The following is a 7,987-nucleotide window of genomic DNA, read 5'->3' as shown; positions in this document are numbered from 1 at the left end:
GGCAGTTATTTGCTCTTCAATTTGTATGTGTTGCTTTTGTTTTCCCTTGGAGTGTATCTATACTTCCCCTTTCGTAACTGCTTATGTCAAGTTCTTTTTTTGGCCTCAGTTCTTTAAGAAATTTCTTGTGAACAAGCACCAGAACTCACATTTTTATTGTTACTGATTAAAAACATTGTTTCTGACAGTAGCCCACTGGCTTTGAGAAGATTGCTGAGCTTGCCTCTGCTGACTTCCTCTCTATAAAATAAGAATAACGATACTTCTAGACTTGATTTTATAAGGATTTTCTGTGTAAATGAATTACACTTTGCAGACACCTATAAATAGAGTTCTCTCAATGTTAGAACTTAAGATCCTCTGTGAATTGTCTGAGTCATCCCATTCCGGTCATACCCAAACCTGTCTCAGGGTCTTCTGTTGAGCTCTCTGCAACAGTATTCTCTACAACTATTTTACCAGAAATTCTGTCTCCAGGGCTCTAAACCCCACTAAGCCTTCTCTTCTCTGAGTTGTATGAATGACCACTGTGTATTCATTTCCTCTGATGGATGAGAGTGGAAGGGAGGAGGACCACAGCTCCCAGATTTCCCCCTCTCTCTTGTCAATACATGCCCAGTTTTCAGCACTTGAACTTCTTTCTTCCTCCCCTGTTATGTCCCCACCCTCCTTTTTGGTGTCTCCTGATATGATTGTGCCTATGCAGAAGGTGTAAGAGAGTAATTCATGCTTCATAAATATATAATACTTAGTCTTTCTGAAAACAAAGATAAGCTAATCATCTTCCTCTATTGTTTAAGAACGCAGGTCATAAAATACACTTTCTTTGTATTGTTTTAATATGCCTCAAAAATCAAGAAAGGATGTCCTACTTTTTTAATCTATATAGCTTTTTAGATAGGTGGTTCTCAACCTTTTTGGATCAAGGAATCCTTGTTGGCTCTCAGAATTTTTTCTTGTCCTTCCTAAAACCTTACCATGAAATTCACAACTGATTAGTTTTTATAAGATTTGCCATTTTATTGTGTTTCTTTGATGAGTGACTCTGACTAATGTGGTCTCATTGTTATGGAACCCTTATAGTAACTTTACTTTAGATGTGAACTCAATTTTTTTGTGATGGTGGATGGCATCATTCAGGAATGTTTGAAAATATAGAACAACCACATTTTATAGAAAATCTTTGCTAATACCACTTTAAAAATGAGATTTCAACCTAAGACCAAGCATATGATAAGTTCTGCTTTCTGTGACTTCACTCTTCCCTTTGGCATATATACTTCACTAGTGAGATTTTTTTCATGTCCAGAAGAATGCGCACCACGACATCTTAAATAAATCTTTACACATTCCAAAATAGAATACCCTCATTCATGTGACATAGGGGTTAAGATAGGGAATTCTGCAGGAATCTGCAGGATTCTGTAGGAATTCTACAGGTAATGTTGGTAGCATATATTCAATTTGGAAATTTCCTTGCTTGTCTTGTCTTGTCTCCATTTGTATTGTACATTTGGCAGCTATAAGCTTGTCATATTCTGCAACAATTAAATCATTACCCCTTTCCAGGAAAAGTTGCTTCAAAATAAAAAAAAACATTCTGAAATCCATCTAGTTACAGTTGTCCATTATGTTACATCATAATGCAAGTGGACCTAAACAATCTGAATCATCTTTATGTTAATTTGGCTCATTGACATATATTTTAATTATGAAATGATGGCATGAAGTAGAATTAGCTTAAATGCAGTTGTCCATTATTTTAAGTGCACATATCTATCTTGAAGGCTTGCTGAAGCATAGCTAGATTGGCTTTGAAGGGGACTGGTTGCAAAAGAATCCATGCTTTAATGTACACAAGGGTTACCTTAGGTAACTGCTGGTGATGGAGCACAACCTTCACACTGAAAAGGTGTAAGTCATTGCAGTCAAGACAACTGGCTATGAAATAATTGCCTCGTCTCATGGACCATGCTACTCACATAGGGAAACAGCTCAGGTTCTGTCACTAACTGAATTTACAGATCAGCGCTTAACCTAGTTTGGATTTATCTGCAATCATTTTTTTCAATTTTTTTTTTTTGAGCTGAAAAAAGGAAAGAAGAAAAATTTTGATTGCAGTAAACAAAGACACATTTTGCAAGCACAATTTTGAAGCACTTATAACAAAAGCAAAAGGCTGTCTTGTAGTCCCATGTTGGGGTGATTTCACCCAATTGTGGGGAGTGGGAAAGCACAAAGGATTTTATTTATGACACAAGAAGAACTAATTTACTTAGGCTGGTGACAGGACATGAACCTATATCTTGCACTACAGGAGAAAATGCCCTAATCACAAAGTTACTATTCTAAGGCAGGCAGGGGGAAGAAAGTCTCTACTCAGTGTCTTCTAATAATTTCTTAGTTTGTCCCAAATTTGTAATATTCACCTGGTTATGGGGCACTTGGAGAATTTCTTTCTGGCTTTATGATTAAGATGTTTGCCTGAGACAAAGGAAGCCTAATTTTGCACAGCAGGAGGGTGAACCAAGTAAACAGCAGTGAGAAAGGGGCAGAAAGCACTGTTCATCTTCAGTTTCCCCTCTGAAACTCTGCAGGCAGGTGGTGACTTTCTGGAAGATGTAGAGTCAGATACTTTTGGTAGAGGAGGGATTTGAACTTATGTATGCCACATCTCAGATGAGTATCCTAAGCACTAAGTAAAAAGAAGGAACACCTACTTGTAACACTCCTGTGAGATGAATCAAAATTGGTGAATGAATTTGATCCATGTTTGTGAATTATGCAGAGTTTGAGTTTTATTCTTTCTTTTTTGGTAGTCACTCAGCTCCGTAAATAACACAAAGAGAAAAGGAGGAGGTGAAAACAATGAAAATTATAGTCCAGGCAGTCCAGTGACACATTTCCCAGGCAACACAAGGTTACTGTTGCTTTTCTGTTGTTGTTCATTCCCCATCTTGCTGACATCATTTCAGTGTATGACAGGAAAAATAGTGAACATCTCGAGCTATATCTCATCTATATTACAGCATCTATGACTGTTCAGGTTATTGTAGTGTAGCAAGTCTTCTTTAAAATATGACTGGACTGTCTATGCATTGTTTATGAAAGAAGGGAGGGAGTTGCATTTTATGTGATCCTGCTTTTACAACGTGATATAAAAAAAACCCATCTTTTCCTTTAGATTCTAAATAATTCCAAAGCTGAACTGTAATTTTTTGCTCATTTCTTCTTTAAGAGGAACTGAAATGAAACTGTTTATGATTTCATACCTGCAAAAGACTATGAGACAGATTTTTCAAATGGAGTCAGCTGGTGCAGTTGTAGAAAAACATCATTTAGAGTGTTTTATTATTTGTTCACTGACATCCCCAATTTATATTTGTACAACGAGATCTTGGCTCAATGTTTCAGTGTTAATGAACACTGATGTTTATTTTTCCTTGGAGTAAGCAAGGTATAAAGGCTTCCTTTCTGTGTTTCTACAGTGATAGACCTAAGAACAAAAAATCTTGTAAAGAATGTGTGTGATAGGGTTTCTGTTGAACAGGGATTAGAAGAATAAAATAATTTACAAATATCTTAATTTGGAAATTAAATTTGAGGTTTAATTTTGCTCAGCAGAAATCAGAATGTTCAAGGTACGTTCGCTGGGGCATGTAGCAGGGAAGAAAACATGGTCTGATGACGTGATGGAAAAGGAGGACCATCTATTGGTGTTTTGTGAGGAATAGCCTCAGCTAGGATGAACTTCCATGGCTGAACTGACGTGCTGAGGCCAGGGTCCAGTTTCATGAGCTCCCATACCAGACAAATCTGTGGACCAGAAGAAGGGTCTTCATGCAGTTTTGAGAATTTTTGAGATATGGATTTGGATGAGGAAGAAGGGAGAGAAGCTGGCACAAGTTCAGAAAAAGGAGAAATAGGAACAGGTTCAGAATAGGAGAGACAATGCCTAGAAATTGTTTTTGGCAGCCAAGGCTTGTTAGTGGTCTAATACTGATAAAGGTGAACTCTTATATTTTCCTCTCTATTTGTTTTCTTTTAGCAGTTTCTTTTTTAATTACTTCTTGTTAAGGGAGTTGTGGTGATCAGCTGCGTGATTTTGGGATGAATCATTTAAATAGCTTGCACTAACTATCCTATGAGGGCTGCCAGACCTAGGAAGGCTTTCTGCTGGTGTCCATTATGGACATTAAGGTAACACAGAAAAAATAAGCTTGTTCTTCTTTTCATTCAGAAGCAGCTAGAACTGGTTGTCTCATGCTGTTGGAAAACATTTTTACTTTTGGTTGGATGCTATGGTAAAAGGAGTTGCATTTTTTCACTAGAGGAAATAATTTATTTTTATCTATGTGTTTGAACTTCTTTGCTGTGAAATCTAACTACCACTCTTGTTGAACTGTGTTTCCTATGCTGGCTTAGGAAGCACAGGTATTACTGCTTGGGCTCTGCTGAGAAGAGAATGGGCTTTTCCAGTGAGAATTCTGAAACTTATATTCTTGCTAGGGGGGAAAGGGATCTTTTTATTTTTTTGATTATTTTGTAGCTTATGGAGTAGCAGTTATCTGCTTATGCTCTAGTTCTAAAAAGGAATATACTTTTCATAGGCTTAGCATGCAATTTAAAAACCTGCCCCAAAGAAAGGAAGCTAGAATGTAAAAATTTTCTGCATCTCATCTATTACTCTGGTTCTCTTTGAAATGACCTGCAGACAACAAGGCTGTTGACAAAGTTCCTATCTGCTGTGAGAAAATAAAAAATAAAAAATAAAAAAGTCTAGTTCTTCAAGCAAAGAAGTGTCCACTATTTTCAGAAGTTAGTTGTGTCTGATTGTTCTTATGCAGCTTTTGTAGGAGGAACATGAACTGTTTTCTCAATAGCAACATTAGAAAATGTAACTAGTGAAGGATTGCCCAGCACGTTCTGCATGTCTTAATTAGCATGTTGCTCTGGATTTTTTTAATTTATGTTGCCAGTAGGATATTTTTGTTGTTAATGTCAAGAACAGCATGGACTTACAGACTTCCCTGAAGCACAGACTTTATGTGATCAGATGAGGGTATATAATCAAGGTAACATAACAAAAGGAAGGTGTTTGAAAAGCTATTTGGAATCACAAATGATTTGTCTTTCAAAATTGACACTTGGCCTTACTGTCTTTTTGGAAAGAGATAGAATGGCTCAATATCTGAAAGCCTTGTTGGGTCAGCAAATTATTGCCTGCCAGGTACTCACGGTAGCCAGCCTGGCTGTTTGTAGGTTTCTCTTCAGTCTAGATTCATGGTCTATTTTTTCGATAAGTCTCTACTCTCTTCTGTAGAGAAGTGGGATATTTGAGCGTGTATAAGACAGAGAAATGAAAAAGAAAGACATCTCTTAGGTAAGTAAACAGCCATTATCCTAATTTTTGTAGCTTCTGGGGTGTTTCTGTAAAATGCTTCATTATTTCTTGAATAAAATAAAGTATAATGACTCCTCCTTTTGGGGGCTTCTTTTGAAGCACTGCTTCCCTCACCAATTCCGGAAGTTCTTGTCTCATTCTTCAAAAGAGGGCAACACTCCTTCAGAGGTGTTTTCCAGTTTTCCTGTAAATTAAGGCTGTAGCCCTTCAAAACACTGTAACTACAATTACATTATTGAATTCGTTCTGGCAAAGTCCTTTGGAATGAATAGATCTTGAAAAATTACTCTGGTTTCATATTGCACTTGGGTTTTGCCACTTGATAAAATAAAGCAAATATATGAAGAATAAATTACCCCTTTCTATAATTTGTTTTGTTGTACTGAGGAATATTTTCTTTTGATAGAGATCAAAAGACTGTTGGTCATGCTGATGGAAGTTAATGAGAAATGTTAGACTGTAGTCACATCACAGTGTGGGAGAAGTTTTCTCATAAAGGTCATTACGCTGAAGATCACGGAACATCTAAAGGTAAGACAAAAAGAGAGAATCATTCATAGCATATGGCCTCATTCTCCAAAAACACGGCAAATCTGTTAATAGTACCTCAACAAGCGGGTAGTTTAGACCAAGTGCAGAAGAGTAACAAATTTTGATGGAATTAGGAAAAGCCTGTTGAAACAGTGAGCCAATCTACACTGAAACCTTCCTGAGAAGCCAAAAGAGCACAGAGAAATGTTTTATCTCCTTCCCAACTATGCTGAGCTGTCTTCACTTCCTATGTTCCATGCTGTGATCATCGTCATGTAGAGGAACTTGGCTCTGATTTGTACCACCCTCAAATACTGCTACTCTCTTGTGTGACCTGTAATAGCAATACTTGCCTAAGCCCTGTATTACCCTGTACTGGGGACATAAGTCATCTCCATGAAACTTCAATTAAATATTTTCTGGAAACATCTCTATGTTTGGGGAATGGTGTCTCCATGTAGAATAGCTATGTAAGGTGAATTTTTAAGCTCAGTCACACTCCTGGATTTCATTCCAAAAAATCACATTTATAGGCTTTTATTCATCAAATACTCTGATGCATGTATAATCAAAGTATTAGCATATGCATTAGCAAAGGACGGTATCTGAGATGATTTTTGACAAAGCTGAAAACAGCTGAAATCAATGATGTAGCTGTGTATGTTAGGTGTAAATGTGACCTGTAAACTCTTTGCATCGCTCTTCAGTTTGGTTTAGCTTCCTGGTCTTAAAGATCAGTTGTTCCAGCCTATCTGCATTCACTAAGAATTGGTAATACACAGTGGTTTCGCACAGTGCAGTCCCTCTGCCAGCGTGCTGCACTGTGTGGGCTGCCGGGCAGAGTGCCTTGGCTTTTTCCCAAGTGCCACTCATGTACGGCAGAGAGTTTAAAACTTCTGCCTGCAGGAAAACAGTTATGAGCCCCAAAATTAGGATCTGGCCCCAACAGTTACTGAAATGGAACCATTCTGAACTAGGGTAAAATATTGGAAAGTGTCAAATTTTGATATGAAAATATAGCAAATATTTTGATTGGAGTGTCAGTTTTGGTTGTAATATCTTTTGAGGTCCATACGTGTTTTCAGCACTCAGGATTACTAATGAAGGCAGTTGTGGGCAGTGATTCTGGACTTGCTGTAAAATGCCTGAACACCATCTAACTTCTGCTTAAGCAGAATTTGAGAATTGAAAAAACGTGCAGTGTTTGTGTTGAACTTAAAGTCTAAATATTTGTGGGTTTATTTATGCCAAATTTTGATTATATGATAGATTTTTTTTTTGTTTATTTACTCAATCAGTTACACAGTTTCCTTTGTGAAGGAGGGGAACTAATTTCCACAAAACTAAGGGTATTAAGCACCACAATATAAACATGAAGTACTTATCACTATTCGTTGCTTGGCCAAAAAAAAATCATCAGAACCAACCTCCCCCTCTCCTTGACGAAGTACCTTTTGCTATTAAATGTGGTCATTTCCTAATATGTTCCCTGAAAACTTGTGAGCAATGAATATAGTGAAGAAATGCATTTAGTGAAATAGTAAAGAAATTTGTTAGTGAATCATTAGTCGCTAATTATTCATTCATTCTGGCTAAACAATTCCCTGTCTCTTCATGGGTTCAAAATACTTAACAGGAAATAATTTGCAACCAGGTGAGTTGGTTTGCTGCATTCTTCTTATCTCTTCTTGTGATCAGTGATTCAGAAAGCCATATGAGATTTTTAAATGTTAGGTACAACATTTGATGATAAAAAAAGTGGGGACACTTTCGAATCCTGGGTCCTATTTGCTTTTCTTCTCCCTTAAGGAATATAGAGCTAGACACAAGAGAGACAATGTAGTTCTCTGCCTTCATGTTCCCTCTTCCTGCAAATGTAAATATCATCAGAGGTCCAAATGGAATGTTAGACATCGTAATATGGAGATTTCCTACTAGGGAACGTGTATGCCAATGTGTGTCTGTACGTGTTTGACATTCTGGTAAGTACCAGTCTAGTATGCTATTCAACATTCATCTGTTTTGATCTCTGAATGTCCTCTAAAATCAAAG

Source organism: Vanellus vanellus (genome assembly GCF_965231255.1).
Source record: "Vanellus vanellus genome assembly, chromosome: 2".
Taxonomy (NCBI): domain Eukaryota; kingdom Metazoa; phylum Chordata; class Aves; order Charadriiformes; family Charadriidae; genus Vanellus; species Vanellus vanellus.
The sequence above is the reverse complement of the archived record's forward strand: the minus strand, read 5'-3'. Positions refer to the sequence as shown.